This window comes from Bactrocera neohumeralis, chromosome 2, assembly GCF_024586455.1.
Source record: "Bactrocera neohumeralis isolate Rockhampton chromosome 2, APGP_CSIRO_Bneo_wtdbg2-racon-allhic-juicebox.fasta_v2, whole genome shotgun sequence".
Classification (NCBI taxonomy): domain Eukaryota; kingdom Metazoa; phylum Arthropoda; class Insecta; order Diptera; family Tephritidae; genus Bactrocera; species Bactrocera neohumeralis.
The window spans coordinates 61,041,435-61,062,125 of NC_065919.1; the positions used below are offsets into that span (position 1 = coordinate 61,041,435).

General features: G+C 33.3%; 1 protein-coding gene across 4 annotated transcripts in view; it reads right to left on the bottom strand.

Moving 5' to 3' along the window:
- Window positions 1-18,599, bottom strand: part of LOC126768033 (probable muscarinic acetylcholine receptor gar-1) — a 132,210-nt gene extending 113,611 nt beyond the window's left edge. For all 4 annotated transcript variants that reach the window (XR_007669198.1, XM_050485894.1, XM_050485895.1 and 1 more), the window contains exon 1: window positions 18,563-18,599. The gene's annotated coding sequence lies outside the window, so the exon portion shown is untranslated. The remainder of the gene's footprint in view (window positions 1-18,562) is intronic.
- Between the last annotated feature and the right edge of the window lie 2,092 nt (window positions 18,600-20,691).

The window sequence follows — 20,691 nt, forward strand, 5'->3', positions numbered from 1 at the left end:
TTTGTAAGGTAAAGAATCTTCTCCAAAAGTGTAAAGAAGTACTGAATACGGTCAGAATTGAAGGTTAAAAATCGACGATTTACACAATAAGAGTACTAAATAAAATCGAAATGTTTACTTACATTAATACTGAAAAATGAACTCTCGGAAATCAGTGTGTTTATCATTTTAAGGTTAAGCGAATTTGAGTATTGATTGTAATCTATCCTTAGGTTAGGTTGGGTTTGATGGCTGATTCAGAGAGTGCACTTGTAATACCGTATACAGTCTTTTGTAATTTTGTTTAACTAAATGTTTTAAATTTGCTAAGCCTTTTTATGGTAACTATATGTATACGATTTTTGGTCGAATTTTCTCCATATTCATTTTATTCCTAAAATTCGCAATAAGAATACGTACATCGAATTTGAATCAAATGAAAATATTGTTACTTGATCGTAGGAATGTTTTCTATAAACGGAGAGTGCATAAGGCTTCCTGAAACTTTGAAAGCAGTTTTGGAAATATTTAGGAATAATGTTTAACTAAGCATGGTCTCAGGAAGTTTGTTCCCTAAAATTATTTTATTCATCACCCAAAAATGTTTAAAGATTATTTATCACCGAATACTTGAATTAGTAATTAAAATACTGAGCAATGAAATTTCTTACTTTGTCACGTTTATAAAGATTGATAAATTCCGTCTTCATGTCAATGCACACCACCGTATGTACATAAGTCAGAAATCTAATTGCTTCCTTTGCCAATGCATGTACCAGGTGACGCCAACAAACTTCATCCTTTTGTTAACTTGTAATCAACACATCAGCGCAAGATGTACTCATGCGAAATATTTCCCTTTGAAAGTTTTTGTGACACATATGAGCAAAATGTACAACATGCTAATCTCCATAAACCTTCACGTGACTCTTTTATAAGCAAATTTGTCTTACTTTGTAATAATTATAAGTCAACCAAGCTGAGATGATTAAAAACGCACTTGGGCAAACATTTGTCTACACAAACGAGTGTGAATTTGCACGTATTCTAATTAAAGAACTAAATTGTGGTAACCACTAAAGCAATTATGGTCAAGTGTAACAATCTGTGGATTAAATATATTTTTTCATAAAATTTAATTCACAATTTTGCTTTAGAACTTATATTTTCTCTACATCTATAACTCTATATTGTTTCAGCTTTCATAACGGATCTGAATTTTTATCCAACCAAGAAATGTTACCGCAGTAGCTTTAACGCGTTTATGTTCCTTGTTGCGTATACGCAAGATTATTTTTCATTTACATTCTGTGTGCTGTATGTGTGAGATAACGTTTTAATTTTCTTTGTTGTTCGGAAGGTATATCTTTAGGCTTGCATCAAAGGTAAATTTTTTTTTGATCGAATGAAAATCCGTTCACAAAATGCCAAGAAATAATTACAAATGGTTTTTTTCTGTTACATTGGCCTTGAACAGTTATATCTAAAAGCGATGCACCACAGTTGCGTACACACAACAAGACGTCACGTTCCGAAGCCGGAATTAAAGTCTTTCTATTGATAACACATATAAGTATGTATATATGAAATTTGTTTTTCAACAACTATAGAATGGGCACGGCAAATAGATTTTTTGAAAAGACGACGCTGCGTATACGCAACGAGAAAGGAAATCGGTTAAATACTTCGAACATTTTTTAATTATGTTAAAATAATGTAAACGAACTACTCACAAACTTTCATTTTCTTCTTTAATTCCAATTCTTCAGACCTGTTTCTTCCAGTTTTCCCTATTATCTTTTACTTGGTTTAATACATATCTCTTATTAAAAGGCAAATTCGCAAAGCCTTTATCTTAAAAAATTATTGAAATTAGATTACTGAACAATATAGTTTAAAGTTAAGATGAGCTAATTAGTTCATTGGCTTGCTGAACAAGAAATTATCCTTAAGGCCAATTCTCTATCGTTCTGGGATGGCACGACGTTTTGAAGCTCCCTCCTGTTTTATTGTATATCTGATAAGGTGGTATTAAGGCTGATTTGAAATGAACACAGAAAGTACTACAGGTCGTAGTTTTTCTTATATACAAATATATATTTTCTGTATTTATAGTCTTTAAAGGAAATTAAGTAGTACTCATAAAAACGATTGTTATCAATATTTTTTTAGTCGTTGTCATGTTCAAAATATCTTTTACTTTGAAGCCTAACAGAATGCTTAAAAGATAGCTAAGGTTGAAAGATTCTTTGAATAGAAAATGATACTATCTAAGTTTATATTAAGATCTTTATAAAGGTCTAATTTCGCACTTTTTTCATTCTGAAGGAATGGTAAAAAAGTAAATATTTTAAGACTTATATTTTAGTAAAAAAGGCGGTCTCATATATGTTTTTTTTATAAGTTTCAACCATTCTTGGATTATAAAATATAGTCTCAACTCCTTGGACGAAGATTAGCATGGAAATGGAGGCCATTACTTACAGCAAATCAGAAAGTCCTTTACAGATTCAGCTTTGAGCAAACCAACGATATATGATCTTAGTAGAAGAACGAATATAACTATCCATTCCTTACGGTCATAGTACGAGCTTACTTTCTGTAAATGCGTATTTTAATTATATATAACTTGTAGGATCAGTTGGAGGCAGCTATTATATCAAATGAACACACAGTATAGACTTAAAACAAAACACCCTAACACTGTAGCATGATTTAGATGTAGTATGTGCAAACTGGACAACCTGAAACATTACGATCTTTTTATGGTGTATCTAAGTCACTTCCTAGCAGGCACTTTATGTGACATATATGAGTACCGTTATGTGTGTATATTATACAAGTAGTAACTGCGGAATATTGCTATTAAAAACTCTGAGTGTGACTGTAAACATTTTTGTTATGCCATTTTGTGGTTCCGAAGGCAAAATTAAATTTGCGAACAACTCATACACCAATGAAGGTATGAAAGTATGTACCTAGGAAAATGAGCATGCAGTAGACAATTTTAAGTGAAATAACATAGAAATATGGCTGGCAAACATGCGGAGTGACATAACTTTCTAACATAGCATAAACATACATAGTATACAAGCATATATGGTATCTACTTAGGTATTTTAGATACATGAGTACGAGTACATGTGCTTTTGTTTCCATTACGAAAAGTAATTTATTTATAGTATGGTCCAAAGTTTTTAAGATGAAAATAGCTTTAGCACGCCACCTGCTAATAGTATTTTTAATAAAATTTCTGCTTACATTTAATTAAAGCCTCACAGCCGTTTTGAAGTGAAAAATACTTCGCCTCGAACCAAAATAAGTTTACCAGTCATCTCTAAAGAACAAATCTAAAGAACTAAAGAAATTGATTTTAAATTGTGTTCTGAAAAGAAGACATGACGTTCAAAAATCACAAAGGCTAAACATATATAAAGACTGTATTCGGTATTGGAGGTCATCAACATATGATGTGATAAGGATTATCTTAAAGTTGTTTTCACATTCGAAACTTTACCTGAGTTCTTCTTCGTAACCAATTTAACTATTCTTAAAATTGTATAGTCCCAATCGGAAAAGAAATTGGCAAGCTTATACTAAGACAGAATCTATTTGAGTATTACCATAGTGTTCCAAGTATTCAGTTATTTCGAGTACAAAAGATAACACTACGCTCGGATGTCTAAATGTGGATCTATGCTAGGAAAGTGCGCAAGACGTTATCTTGAACCGGAAAAAGGCATTTCTTCAAGTGATAGTTCAAAACCACTGAACTAGAAACGTTTCGCAGGGTCGAAAGAGAATGCCTTCAAATTAACCACAGATACTTAAATTTATACCAATTTCCTAAGCTATTAGTGTAACTTACAGTTAACGTCCTCAACACTTTCCATCGTCATTTTCCAGAGCTTTAGAAAGACTTTAGTCTGGTAAATGCTTGTTGAGTCAAGTGTAGAACTCAGAGCGTGTACACTTTATGTTAACTTGGCGACACCCACACACTCAAACTCATGTATCAGCAATGTGCAAGCTGCTGAAAGTGCAGCTAATATGTGTATTATGCTTGTTAGTTTCGAAGTGTCACTTCTTGAAGTGTCGGAAACTTGTGTTTGAGCACACCCGGGCGCTTTACTGAGCTGTGTACATTAGGGTATACGGTATTTTCCAAATTGATTGATTTTTTTGCAAACGCTCACTGCAGTTCCAGTTTATGCTCAATAATGATTATTTTCAACATAAATCCTAACTTAATCATTTTTCTTTTCTCAGGAAATAACAAGGAAGGTTTTCATATTTTGTATTAAGCAAGTAAATCTACAACTTTGAACAAAATGATATTGTAATTAAACATTTTATGCTTCACAGAAAGGGTCGAAAATATTCCTTTGAAATTTCTACACCACCAAACCTATACATTAAATGAGCTGAGCATTCATAAAAATGATTTATACATTCTGTGTTGCTCATACGACATGGTGTACTATATGAATGCAGTACATTTCATACATAACATTATCTTAGTATAACTTTTAAAAGGTTTTGTGAAAAAAGGTAACAAAATGTTTTTTATTTATAAGTTTGCTTATTTACGTAGTAATTTTATTAATATGATTAAAAACTGAAACTACAGGGTGCGTTCGGAAAACTCCAATAAACTTGGGAACAAGGGTGTCCACTAGGGTGTGCCATTTTGAGGAAACCTTTTTTTTCAACTGAAAAACAGGCTAAAAACTTTCGAAATGTGTAAAAAAAGTCACTCAAAAGATGTGCTCTTAATATTAATATTAAGAGGTGCCTCCTTCAAATTTTCTGTTTTCCGATTATCGTAATCGATTTTTCGAATGTCAAGAATCGATTCTTAATCGACTTCGACTACTGAAGATCGATTCCGAAAAATCGATTATTTTACGAGAACTCGAGTAGAATCGGAATCGAGTTCACCATCCCAACTGGTAACTACGTGTTCAGTTTGTATGGAAGCTATATGTTATAGTAATCCGATCTGAGCTTATATTATTACCTTAAGTAGTAATCCATGTCAAATTTCTAGAAAATACCACGTCAAATGAGGAAGTTTACCATGCAAGCATTTGATTCCGATCATTCATTAAAAGTTACTAATGTAATACGAGAACCGAGATAAAGCAAGTAACGACAAGGCAACTACTATCTAATACTTTAGAAATAAATCCAAGTAAACACTTTCTGTAAGTTTAACAAATAAAGTGAGGAAAATTCATATTCATAAATATACGACGTCACATAAATAACATATGAAAAAGTTACACTCTCTAAGTGAGGTAAGCAATTTGAAAAATTATTTCACGGTGCATATGCAAAGTATTATTAACATCCTTCTGAAGCCGCAAAAAACAAAGTTTTATTAAAATCCACCTCTCTTTCGAGTTTTCCATATCTATAGATTTTCATCCCTTGAGCAAAGTATAATAGCGAGCAACGCTACTCTACAGACATTCTATGCGTAATATAAATTCATGAAGGTAACCAACTGAGGCACAGCAGGCCGACTGTTAACCCAATTTTAATATCCCACAAAGTGCTAGCAGATCTGTTAACAACATTAACATTTGCCTTTAGAAATGCGAGTTTTCTGCAAAATAATGAGGATAGAAGGAACATTAGGAAGGATACTCAATTTCTAAGCGCTCTATTTTTCAATTTTCTTCAAAAAATTTAGATGTGAGAGATATAACGGGGAACTCATGAAAAGAGAGTGCGTTAGTCTTTATATATAAAAAATAAGTTATATATGAAAAGTAATTGTATAACTTAAGAATGGGCTCATCTATCCAAATCTTTAGGCTATGTTCGGACAATTTAGTATGTAGTTTATGTAAAGATTGTGCAAAATCGGTTGAACGGGACGAAATAAATCTGTTGACCCTGTACTTGTACTGGATGGTGCAACCCGATCACGAATACGTCATGCTATTTTGGCTGAAATGATGCGTACTGCATATAATTATAACGGTAAGATTGATTATAGTATGTACGCAAATATTGGAATGATGGCCGCAATTTGTCCACATTTTGATCCGGCTAACTTTTAAGGCGAAACGCCCGGGATGTTTTGTGATAATGGCAAAGTGACAATGTCAGCATTGAAAACTCCACCCGAGCCATTGTATTCATTAATTTTTGAGACAGAATAGATTATTTTCACTTCTGTATCGATTTTGAATATAGTTACCAGTCTATGTTGTTCATGCAATTTGCTGTCGGGGTGAAGACTTTCTCAGGTTTTATTTATCAAATACGCATAAAAACGCCTGAAGAAAGTTAAATGACTTCACAAAGAAAATCTATAACAGACATTATATTCCGGAGAGCTTAAGTGTAAGATCTCTCTCTAAAGTGTTCCTACTATGTTAATCATAGAATAAATCTATTTTTCATTACTGAGTATTTTTCTCCAGTCTATCCTAATGTATATAGATTGATTTTCTGTCCAAATATATACATTTGCGTTGTTATCTGATGCTCAGCGGGTAATTGTGGGTATTGTGGCGGCGCAGTGATTGTAGCACAAAAGAATTCTCTGCAGTACGTTTGTTGCGCATAGAATATTTCTCAGCTGTCCTAAGTCTGCGGACGATGTGCGGTTTTGTAATGGTTCAGCTTGGTGTCCTACTAACAAGTAAAGTTGTTCGGAAGACTAAAAAATCAAATCAAATCTCCTATTCACACACATACATACAAACACATATTTGCTTATTCACATAAATCAGAAACACTTGACAAATATACATATCATATTTAGATTTGAACCGAATAAGCACATACAGGTCTATGGTATACATATGTATGTATGGTAGGCTAATGTGTACATATGTGTTACATCTCTTGAGATTGAACTGAGATAAAATTTCGTACATTCTCATAATAAAATTCCTTATTCTTAACCAATTGCAGACATTTGTATAATGCATGCATTGAAAACTGAGGTTATAAAGCGCACTGGAGAAAGTAATAACTTCTATACAACTTTGTTTAATGAGTGCACATCCCCTCCGCTCCCAAATGTGGCATATATGTACGTGCGGCCGTAAACTTAAAAGTTTTATCAAAATTAAATATTTAGCAACTTCGTAGGACTAGAGGCACATTTCAAATTGCACACATACTAGTTATGTTCGTATGAAGCCTGGAGAGTTAAAGCCGGGTGAATTCTCATTGCCCGCCTCTGCATTTGGTATATGAGATTTGTATTAAATAATTAATAGCAGTTATCATCTCAGCACGTGCAGGTTTAGGCATTTTTGTTCGTACATAGCGGTTGCTTGAGCCTTATTTGGAACATAACAGTAATTTGTTTAGTGTGTTGTTAATGAAAATGCCGGAGTGGGCTAGGTTTATGGCTTTTCTGCAACATTAAATTACAATTTTTTTGAAAATCTCTATGCAATAATTCAACAATGGATGTGCTGAACCCTTTTCACAACCGGAGCAAAAGGAGAAAATATTTGACTCTTTCTTTAGTTGAATGGTTCAATGTTTCGTTCAATTTATTTCCTATTACATTCGATATTCAAAGAAATATTCGTACTATAAGTAATTTATCAAAGCGCTGGGCGTCGATGGATATTAGTTTAGTTACATTTGTTGAAAATTTTCGCCACTTGATGTGGAAAAGTTGAAAAATAGACTATTTTTTGGTCATGAAATACGATAATTAAAAAAACTATTTATTTTTTTTTGTGTGGGAATATTCTTTAGTAATCTAATAAGATAAGTGAATATCATTTTGTAATCTAATAACTATGTTGCGACTTGATCCCAAATCAATTTCATCAGGAAGTCTATTGTTGCTATTGTTTTCTTGCCAGCATATATTTCGAAGTTTTAATTATATCCAGATTTATCAGCCAGAACATACAACTTTAATTTTTTTCGAATTTATTTACTGTCATAGTGTCCTGTTTTAATTTGTTGACTACTACAAGTATTGGCGTCCAATATCTTCGAATATTAGGGATTTGAAAAATAGACATCACAATACATATCTCAAAAAACTTTTTCAAATATTGTTTGTCTACATCTTTCATTTTTTCTGGGTCTTTTTGAGAATTGCGTACATTTGATTGTTGGAATATTAACTCCATGAACTTATATGAAAAAAATATATAAAAAGTAGCTAGCCCGTGCAGAACGTTTTAAAAAATCTGTTCCCAATGATACATTATAACTCTTGCAAAATAATTCGTGTGGAGACCGAATTTTTTATTTGGGCAAGAAACTCTCCCAACTAATAGGAAATACTTACATTTTTTATATATCAGAAAGAAGTTTACTCTTTCATACGTATATTCACAAATTGATATTCGCTAAAATTGTCCATAATTTTCCTGTAGCGCTCATCAATAATGCCTCCTTAGAATAAACCTACAATGTTTATGGTATGTAAACCAGATTGTTTATTCTGGATCTATATGTCTAAAGAATCAGTTAGACTTAGATCAAAAACGTGTTTTGTACTCTGTAATCATACCCTTATGTTGTTATTTAGCCCCAGGTTGTATCCCGTATATTGACCATATTAAGCCAACAGAAGGGTTGAACATCTTCACAATCAGTATAGGGTGTTCGAGTAGTGGATCGATGCTGATGACTTTTTGTTCTAATATATGAGAGATATTATGAAAACATAAAAGTAAACAGTATTCAAAGCTTAGTTATATTGGAAATTGGATATTTGTCAGGATTTTATTCAAAATTTTTAATTTCGCGGGTATGTGTAAGATATGCCGTCGACCAATTTTTTTCCAATCGGTCTAGTCAGACTAATGCGGATACCTCTATTTTAAATTCCAGTTATCGATAGGTCGGAATGGACATATGAACCGTTGAAATGCCGTTCCTTTGTAATGCAGCTTTGGGTGTTACGTGCAACTCATAGATTCGCCAAGTTATTTTACTTGGTAACTATGTTGTGATTGTCGGAATGTGAGTATTTTTCGTCAAACAAATTTGGAGAAGGGTGGAAAATTTAAATGTACTCATACGGATTATTCTAATAAGCTTCTTAAGCAATCCACAATTTACCAAAAATGATGCTTATTTGTTTAACCACAAGTTTACATGAAAATTCAACTTTTTGTTTATTTATTTGCGATTGGTTTTGCATTCAACTTAATTAACCAAAACAAACTCCACTCGATAGAACAACACAATACTAAATTGAAACCAGAATTCGGGGTATATGAGCTAAAACACTGAGATCGTTTAATCCTTTCAACAAGGAAGAATAAAGCAAAATGCTCAAAAGCCAGATATTTGAGAGAGATGTTCTAAGAGATCAACTAGTTGCAGCGAAAACAACAAAACTGCTAACAAACATTATATGCTGAAATATATTATACATTGCCATAATACAATTGGCAACCACATGCTATCACGCTGGCATTGCAACTCTGCTGCGAGTCCTTGAAAAAGAAGTTCCCTCTGTATATCGGTGTAATAATTCGCTGTAGTTGTTATAGAAACGAGCAGGTAATGGCGAAAGTAAAAAGAATTTACTTGTGGTTTTGGTAATCACTTTTGTTGCTACTCTTGATGAATACATGAGTTGGACTGGCAAACCACATTGGTTGGTTGCAATTTTTTTAATTGACAATCCATTTCATTTTTGGCGCATCTGTCTTCAATTGAGTGCTTAGTTTTGATATTTTGCCTTTGGAATTTTTATTTCTGCGTCAATTTGTTACAATTGCCATGGGCTGACATTTTCGATTTTTATGGAAGATCTTTCGGCGCGTTCATTTAAATACAATTAAGCATTCTTGCTTGGCGTAAGGATTTAAGCTCGCGGCGATATTGAATGCTCGCAGCACTTTTAGCAAGAAGTTTTCGCTCTATAATTGCGGCGATAAGAACATGAATGGGCAAAATCGTTGAATGCCATAGGGCAAGGGATATAAATATATTTTCCATTTGACACTAAGAGTTCGTTTGATAAGTCAGTGAAGCTATTGTCTCTTAGTACTTGCGCTTTTATGAGCTTTTCGCAAATATGTGAATAATTTATATTGCGTCTTGAAAATGCCTTGGTAGTAAAATGGACCCAACTCCATTTTATATTTTGCGATCGCAAATTGTCGCGGCTCACTAAGCGTATGAAAAAGATTTACTTTTTATGGAAAAGGTTATTCGAACTAATATAATTCCATTAATTTTCATTCATTTTTTGAAAATATATTCCACTAATATTACAAGTATATCTCACGAGTTCTTCGACTATTTTTGAAAACCTTTTTGGGCTATTGACTATAATATGTAGTATATATTCTTAGCGATTCGAAAGAATAAGGTGTTTCGAAAAGTGTCAGTCCCATGTTAAAGTTTGTGAAATTCATTTGATTTTACTTTCGTCAAAAACTGTTCACTTTGGTGTCTTATTGATAACATTGATCTATCCAAATGTCCTAGTATATGACAAATGGCAAAATGTGGGTGCAGTGGATTTTACTTTCAAATCACGTCTCTTTCAGCTATGCATGCATTAATAATTTATAATAATAATTAAATATCGGCATATTTATTAGTTTATAAGTTGTCGATATTATAAATCTGTTATAGGGTATAAGCTTTTCATGGTGTTAAAATTAATTGCATTAATAAAATATTTCTTTCTTAATATAATATTTTTTATTTATAGCGGTGCTGTGGTATTCCAGGCTTTGCAATAAATTGAAACCGAACTTGGGAACAATATCTTGCCAACTGCAGTGATATATTATTTACAGGTGTTCGAAAAAATCGCACATGATCGATTAGTCACAGAAGTTAGCTTAAAGCTTTCTTCATTTTCGTTTGATAACTTCAGTCTACCAATTTCTCGCGAAGTTTGATACAGAAGCAATGGTACGTAGTTCTAAAAGTTGCTCTGGCGACTGAATTGTAGAAGACATGTATGAGGAAATGTTTTCAGTTGTTTGGAAAAAGGGCATTGGATGATGAAAAGTATTCAGTGTTAATTCTGGGAGCACATAAATCGCCGAATCGCTACACTGTATACTTTAAGTGTTTCGTTACCTAATATTAGTCACATAATTTTTTTGTAAAAACTCTTTGAAATTGAAATATCGAATAACTGACATTGACTTAGAGTTAATTAAAAACCGTCTGGACAGAGTCATTTAATAAGAGTGTGAAAAATTGAAAGAAACGTTGTTTTAATCATTCTGAATTTTAATTAAAACAGTATTTGAAATAACTACAGTTTTAGTTTAAACTCAACGAAAAACGTTTGGTGGGCTGAATTATGCTGTTGCATTATTTCCTTAAGAACCTTATTTAGTTAAGAATATACTTCTTTTCTAAGAGTTTTTTCTACCAAAATTTATAAAAGAGGTAATTTTTAAGCAGTGCCTAATTTACCTATTTTCTCATCAAATATATTTGTAGCGTAATGTGTAACATCCAAAGTAATCATGTTCACAATGACATGTTAATTTGATAACGCATTTTCCGAAATCAGCAGACGGCGAGAAGCCAAACCAAAATAACATAAAATAATGGACAATATTTTCAATACCGTTAACAATACCAATAACACATCATTAGTCACCTTTAATTTCGCCACACACTGTTCATTCAATATTATTTACCTGCCTTACCCTTTCTCTAGCAATTGTTTCTCTCACTTTCAACGGTACGACAGCAGAGGGTGACAAAAAGTTTAATTATGCTTTTCGCCAAATGTCGCAAGGCGATTCATTTTTGCATTTATGTGTGTGTGTTGGTGTGTTCATAAGAGTGTTTGTGCTTCTTCCGTTTAGAGTTTTTGCGAGTGCACACTTGATGTTATTGCCGAGCTCAACTTTCAAGCGTGTACATGTAGCATGTTTGTACAAGTATGATATAAGTTGCCTCTCAAGTTGCAAAAGTTCAAGACTCGAAACTGAAGGTGTTTGCTTCCGATGTTGCGTTTGACTTTCTTCCTTCGCTCTCATTTCATTTTTAATGCCCACTCTAGTGCTGACATGTTGTTTTAGTGGCAATTATTGCTGTTGTTGGCTTTGTGAATATTTGAAATTTAACGCTTCCTCCACTCTCTTCTTGTCCTTTGAAAAAGTTGTGCTTTGATCTCCATTGACTCGTTATCGCATTCTACGTCTTTTGTGTCGCGGATTCTGTGACTTTGCATCAGATGAGTTCTATTCTTTAATTTATGCCAATTCAACGGCATTATTGCCAGCTCTTCTTCTTTATTGAAAGCCTATTCAGTTTTACTTAGCTTATCCTTGGTATTTTTATGACTGATATTAATTGATTCGCTATAGGGTGCTATCAGTTTTTTCTTTAATTGTGCTTCATTGAAGTTTCCGGTCAATTGTTTAAGCACAGAAGAAATTGCGTTTGTACGGAAGACGATAAAATTCATAATGTGAAAGTGATTAAGAAATCGAAGTTAGTAGCTAATGCAAATATTGGGTACTCGTATCATACCACATAAGATTAAAATAAAAGACGTTGTGTTTTTTATTTAGAGAGGGTGCAGTGCAACAAAAGCATAAAATGAGCAATGAATATGAGAATAATTAGCGAAAAATTAGCAAACAAATAGTAAGAAGTTGTTTATTAATTTTGAATCCTTAATTTATTCTTAAAAATCTATGTAATCCCGCTTGACTCCAATACACTTGTGTCGGGCGAATATTTGGGCCACGATATTGGGTGAAAATTTTGAGAAAAATTCGCGAATAGTCAATGCAATATGGAACGGTCTAAGATCTAAGACTATCGCTAGAATTAATACGTTTTATGACATCCGTGTAGTCGGAAGGCGTTGTTTCACTGACGTTGACACGACGCTGTTTTTCGAAAAATTGAGTGATTCGGGAACAAATCGAGCTTTCCCTTTTCTCTTCTCAAATGTTCAATGGTTTTCACTTACTTTCCGACATTCAAACGATGCCAGTAATATCTCTGACTGTTAATTGTCGATTCTCAAGCACCAAATGTATTTGAAAGACGTGTTGATCATCAGCTGATGTTTATGGCCGTTAATGGAAATTCTTTGTTGGATAATTTCACTAAAATGAATGAACTTTTTGTACTTCCGAAAGCTAAGAATGCCATCGAGTGTAAAGCCTTTTTCTGGTTAAAAATCCGGGTACTATCCGGTTATTTTAGATATTAACAATAGCTTGCAATTAAGATTGTATATCGTTTCTTGTTATTGCAATAGTTAAGAAATAAATAATTTCAAGGATTAGTTATTTATTTTCAGCACTTCAAATACTAGAGATTAAGAAGTCTTAACCATGTGAGAAAATTTGTAACTTTCCGAAGGAATTATTGCTGATGCTTAATTAAAAGCAAAATTAATTTCCACGTGATTATTGCTAGGTAAAAAATTCTTTAAAATACACACAATTCACTCCAATAAAATAGTTTTCTATAGTGTGCACACATGGTCAGGTCACAAAAATAAGCACACAGACACATGTTTATAAACGCATACTGGCTTTCGGCAACATTCCTTCTTTTACACTCATTTGTCAAAACACACTCATACTTAATATGACCTTTGTTTTTGCTTTTGCTTTGTTTGTAACTCTGTGTACTATGTTAATCTAAACACCGTATGACATTCACCTTTCCACTTCCTCATTTGCGTCTTCACCTTCAAATCTGCCTTTCACTGTAGTCTATCCTTTCAGTTTAGAGGAATTTGTTCTGTTTTATTGTGTTGAAGAGTTCTTTCATTCTGCTTTTCCTTTTACAATACACTAAACCAAGAATAATACTACGTTTATTTCCGTGTTCCGTGTTTACACTGTGAGAAATTATTTCTCAGCAGGAAGCTATCATCCATTAGTCTGAACGTTACTGCACTGGATCTCTCCAGCTTAAATTTTATACTAGAGGAGGTCGATATTATATAGTGTCCGGTAGGATGATTCGTTTGACATTACATATCTCTTGTTTCTATGAGAAACCTTTTTATACCAAGAACTTTGTATATTAAATTTGCCATGAGCTTTGTAACACCAAGCACGAAAATCCGGAGGCTCTACTTATATATGCAAGTATATACAATATATAAAAGATCAGCACAACGAGCTGAATAAATTATGTATATAGTATACACAAATTGGGGAACTAGGAGTTGGAGATATCTCTATGAAATTTTGTACAAATCGGAAAACTATAGCATACAATAGAACGTTTGGTATCGAGCTTTTGGACGGAGAGCTTTTTTCAGACATAATTTCTCGACAAAATTTGACAAAGAATTAAGTGTTATGTAAGGCATTACCAAAATATCCGAACAACTTTTGCAGATCGGATGACGGCATATACTTCATTATTAGAAGAGACATTTTTTCCGGCAATGGCAGCAGAGCAATTTTCTTGTACACGGAAAATGTGAATACGAAAGAGATATGCAAACACATACATAGATATATTTATCAGCATTTACACATACACACTTGTCTGACTACATAAAATATTCACTGCAGTCTGAGCGCTCTATACACGAGTAAAAAAAAAACAGCAGGACAATTGCAATTGCAGTGGCAAAAACAAATACAACAACTATAGAAAAAGCAGCAAAGAAATTGCAAAAACAAAACAGCAATTTTGAAAATAACAACAAATACAGCTAAAAAAGCAAGCAACACTAAAGGAAAAAGTAAAATAATAAAGCAGAAACAACAGCATTAATAGAAAAAAGGTGTCAAGGGGCCGGTTGCCTGCGTACTTTTGAATGCGCATACGCTCGTAGCTTAACGGTTTACTAAATACTTCCACTAGCTTTTAGTTACAGACTTAATCACAAGTGCAGACCTTCACATGCATTCAGTATTTACATTTACAAAAATATGCATATAAAATATACGTAGATAAATTTTTGAGAACTTTAATTAATAATATTAAGAAAAATTCAATTTGCAAAAATATTTCTAACGATAACTTGCAAAACGTCAGCATTTGGTGTAGAAACAACATAGACTTTAAGATTCTCAACTAGATTAGGAATGATGACTTTATGAGAGATGTGTTTGGTGACATAATTTGGTGATAATTGTTTGTCGCGGGTAAGTGTTGTTGTGTCTTTATTTCATTTCATGTAATTGCATAGCCTAAATCTTGAAACTAACGGCTTAAACCACTAGGCAAGTATGTATTACAAAGGGGTAAGTATAATTATTTTTCGAACTTTCCTTAAATATTGTAATAGGTTAAGTTAAGGTAGGTATTAAGGCAAGTAATATTTTAGTATTACAAATGTATTATTAGGGTAAGTATATAATAAAGTTTCTTAACTAAATTTTTCATAATTTTTATAATTAATTTTCTTCTTAATTTTAGTTTTAGGTTTAAATATAATATATGTCGCTTGTCGCAGTGAGATCATTTGTGCCTAAGAAAACTGAAAGCTCGATTGGTCCCCGAATCACTCAAATTTTTCGAAAAATAGTCTCGTGTCAAAGGCTTTGAAATAATGCGTTCCAACTACAAGGATGTCAAGAAACGTGTTATTATTGCCGATAGATCTTGGAACCATGCTTAGGACCCGGAAACAGATGATCAGACACTGGCCGAGTAGGTGAAGGTGAACCGAAACTGAAAAAGCAACATCAAAGCGGGTCACATATCATATTTTCGTGAGTAGAGGCCGGAATTATGGTCCGACAACTCTTGGTTTTTTCACCACCATAGCATACTGGATTGATTTTAGGTGAGTCTTTCGCCAAATTTCCAACCAACACCGAAACCATTGTATTCAGCAGAAATAGCTCCGTGTGATTTCTGCCTATTCGGCAAAATCAAATGACCGACCTTGCTGAGCAATTTGTGTACGCACGCGATAATATGCATGACAAAAGCCCCAGCGATTAAAGGTGCTCCACAGCGTATGAGTGCTTCGTCGTCCGCAAATGCTTGTTTTCTTATAAGTACATATTTACATTTATTACAATGTTTTATTGGTCTTATTTCTAAGGTAAGCAAACATATATAAGCACATAGCTTGTATATGGCGAGTGAAACTGTGTGTGGTTGGGCAAATATTTGCCTGATTACTTATAATAATGAAGTAATCAAACGCTTATTTGCATTTTGCTAAATTTATATGGCCGGCATAAGTGCTTAGGGAAGTTAAGCATTATTCAGCATTTATTAGAATCGCTAATACGATAATAACGCTAAGCTTCTCAACTGGTTAAAACCAAATGTACATATTTGCACGCAATTTTTAATACTCAGTCACACGCATGTCAGTTGAAGTACGATTATGTGACAAGGCGGCAGGGGAAATAACTAAATAATTCAGCGAAACTATCGCGATACAATTAAATTGCTGGAATCGCAGTCTATGCAATACCAGGAGAAATTAAAATTAAATGGAATGATTGCATTTACATAAACATATATACATACATACATACTAATTCCAATAAAAGCTTTAGATTATAATATACCATTAAAGCTCAAAAATTATTATGATTTTGCTATAAAATCTTACCTAGAAAACCGAGTTGATTTAGACAAGCTTTAGTGGCACAAGCGGCTTTGATATCATTAAACTCTGTTAGAGTTTCATCAAAGAAGATGGGAGAATGCCATGATATTTCGTTGAATCTAACATCCTATTTCTAGGACAAACTACAATGGTTTCCAGGTCATACATATTAGTATGGACGGTAGCTTTTAAGCGCATAAACTAGTGAGCGCTGTTTATACCAGTGACTACTGGTAGATATTTAGTCGATAGTTAAATACATATAGCAAAGTCTAAGTGCATACTGCCTAATTGGGTATTAAACGGCCCACAAATATTATGATTTATTTTACTCAAAGTTGAATAATATACTAGTTTGAAACTTCAAAATTTGTAATTATTTTCTGGCAACATGAAAACCTCAGAACTTTCAAGCTTTTAAGGTAATAATGTTCAACAGTTGTACCTCACTACATCATAATAAAATATCGGCAAGCTGAAGACTAAGGTTTTTAATGGCAAATACAATTTTATGCTGTATTTCTATTATAAATTACTAGCAAAAGTTCTGTAAGGTAGTCTGTCTTCTGTTAAACGCAACATGTCCTTCAAAAACAACAAATAACATCGAATTAAAATTAAGAGTGTTAGCCCAAACTCTGTATGATTTTATATTGCATCCACACAAATTTTGCTAATAACTGAAATTAAAATAATGAGATATGTAGCAGAAAGGTAAAACCATAAAAACAGTCCCAAAAGAGGGATTTAGCTCTTGTTTTGAAAACAGCAGGTGTTAGAGGAAAGAAATTATTTTTTTAAAAAGATAAAAAATTTAAGCTTATAAGAGCTGATTTCTTCTTTTGTCACTTTGAAAATAAAATAAATTTCTGAACAAAATAATATTGACATGAAAACTCGAAAATTCATTAACACAAAAACACGCTCAATCAAAAGTTGTTATCGCGCAATAATGCTGCTGCGCCATGTTTGCGCTAATCACAAGGTGGAGCCAACTCTCCACCAACACGCACAGATGGATCAGCTGACAACAAAAACTGCGGAAAATAAAGTGTGAAGTCATTGTTTATGTGTTTGTTGCGAGCCGTTGGCAAACAACCGAATGAACGGAAAAAATGCCGTTAAAGCGAATGACACATGCTTTATTGGGATGTAAGCAAACAAAGTCATGCCCAAAATATCAGAAGCAGCAGCAAAGCAACAGCAACAATCCCATGGAACGCGGTATGCGCTTCGAAGATATCACAAGTGAGAGTTGGAACCTATGGAAAACCTGTTTTTATTAGATCCACTTCTGTTGAACCCATCAATCTCTTGTGTGACATTAATATCAACAGAAAGGCGCAACAGCGTAGGTTAGTCATTTTAACTTACAATGTAGCAACTAACTGCCAATTGGTTTTGGACCATGACAGCTGTTGTACGAGTACTGATGAGGTGACATAAGTTTAAAAAAATTCGAATATATACGTATATCAACCTCTTTTATGGTAGAAAAAGATATATTAAGAAGGAGGAATGAAGTACTGTGTATTTTTATTTGATTAAATTGAGCATGTTCTGATCAAATTTTTGATTGATCGTCGCTGTCCAATTTTTCTGGAAAAATTGTCTCCATATTTTATGCTCTTCTGTTCTAATTTTGAAGGTGTTAGGTTAAAACATTTTGGCTCCGATTTTTAGCCACATAGAGAAACTCTCTGATATTAAAGTAAAGCAACTTAGTAGATACTATATAAAAGGCTCTAGAGGTTCCACTTGATACATAAAGGTCTAGCGTGTTTTCAGGACATTTTTTATCGCTGTATTATTATAAGAATCCTTTTGGGCTAGGTTACACGTTTTTTACTAATTGTCGATGATAGTTACCCTTTTCCTGTATGGTCTAAATATAATTTTTAATTTATTGATATTTATAAAAAATTTGTAAAATATTAGTTATTCCTTGTGCTGAAAAATGTTCATGAGGAAAAATAGTTTTTTAAATAAATTCTCGATTGAGTTGGAGAAAGTCCATATTCTTGGCTAACATTGATAATTATAAAAGCCGTTTTACATATTAATTTTTATTTTTTTTTTTTAACTTACCGGAACAAATGTAAGTATTGCCTATAAAATCCTGCAAAAGAGAACAAATTTTAGCTAACATAGGTTTATTTATAATACGATAAGAACACCAGTACCGAAATTACTAAATGAAAAACGAATTGCATTAAAGAAAATTGAAAAAAGGATTTTAGATTATAAATAACTAATTGATAATAGATAAGTTTATGTAGATGTAAAGTTTCAAAAGACATTTTCTTAAAAAATGATTAAATTATTATTTCGGAAAATTTTGTGCAACGTTTTTTAACAATATTAGTGTAGAACACAGCGGAAGATCATTTTTTTGGAATTGTTTATTACAGCAAATTCTTGGAAGCAATAGAATTGTAATTTACTATGTGCTGTACTTAAATATCACTTTAATTATGTAATTTTTACTTACGAGCTGTATAAAAAATTAAAAAAATTCTTTCTTATAAAGATTTAGAGCGAGTTCAACAAAAAACACATCTTCGATTTCCAAAGTGTGGACACTTCTCTAAATTTTATTTGGAAAAATGCTACTCGATTCCTGTGTTGTCGTTTATAGCCTGTCATATTTTTGTAAGCAAAAATTCAAGCATAATTTATATTTTGGGTGCCATTTATCTTCCATTGGTCCTTGTTGGGCTAATGTTTATGTAGACTCACATCTATAAATAATATTCATAAGGCTGTATCGGGACCACCATAGGTGCTTTTTCACAAGCTTTAAAAAGTAACAAGTCAACTCATAAGCCTCTTCAAAAAGAACACAAGCACAAATATATTCAATAATGCCCGAGTTATGCTATGAGCGTGGCCTTCATAAAATTTTGATTGCATCACAATTTCGGTTAGGCCCGGCATTTCATTACGCCACTCCTTGACCACGCTTTTGGCATATCATCGCCTACTAATTTAATGCTCATATGTATATATGCATGTATGTGAACGTGTGCATATATTCGCGTGAATGATCGCACTTGACGCTCCACTCGGCCATATGAGCCGAATTCAATAACAAGTGCTCCGCCCACAGCCTTTTTTATGCATGAGCCCCAAAATAAATAAACCTCAAGCTTTCAATGCTGCAACCGAAGTAGTAACAATAACAACTGACGGTATGTGCTGTGTGGCAGTTGCCTGAGTCAGTAAAAATATCTTCTCCTCACGCAGATTTTTTTGCGTTTCATTACAATCCCCCGCTGTTCGTGCGAACTTTTTTCAACACACACACTTTGTATGAATGCGCAATCACTTTTGTTGAAAATGACAGCAACATGTTGCAGAGTTTTATTATTATGCCTTTTTCTGCACAGTTTTCTCAACTAACCCTAAACGTTTTTTTTAGTGCTACTTGGCGTTTTTATGCTCTTACTGTTAGTTTCAGTTTGTGTTGCAGCCACAAGGCGTTAATGGATTTTCACCTCTTTTCTGCGAATTCCTTTTCATTTTCACATATTCATTTCGTAGACCTGACCAAACTTTAGCTGAAGTAACATACGAGTATGCAAGGAATATTAATCAGATGGAATATATGCATGTATGTAGATGTTCATATATGTATCTGTTTTTTTTTACTGGAATGATTGAGCTATAAATAAAATCTTAAGCCATAAAACGAATGTAGTTGTGAGAAATAAAATTTAATAGAATCGCATTGGGTTAACTTGGGTTTGATGGCTAATTAAAACCGTCACAACTGGAGAGAGGCTGACCTCAGATCTTTTAGTATCGATCTTGGGTGAAAAGATTCTTGCGATATTTCATGGACTGACCATAGCCCAGACCTGGCCAAGCTTTTGCGAAGCACAGAGAGTACAGATCCTTTACCATTATAGTAATAGCAGGACCAGGAGATAGCGGTTTCCTTTCTAGGGCATCAGCCTTACAGTGATGCAGCTGTGACCTGGCGCGGACGCTAGTCTAATCACAAAGTGACTCAATGCCATTTAAAACACGATTATACATTCCCTAATCAGCATGCAATGAACGGTTAGTGAGCTCAAGGCTAGTAGCGCCGCATCATCCGGAGTGCACAAACACTTCTTTAAAGGAGGCTGTAGAGTGCAGCAAGATAATGCAATCACCAAAAGTTTACCCCAATAATTGTTTTGATTGTTGCGTTACGCAACTTCTTGTTGGAA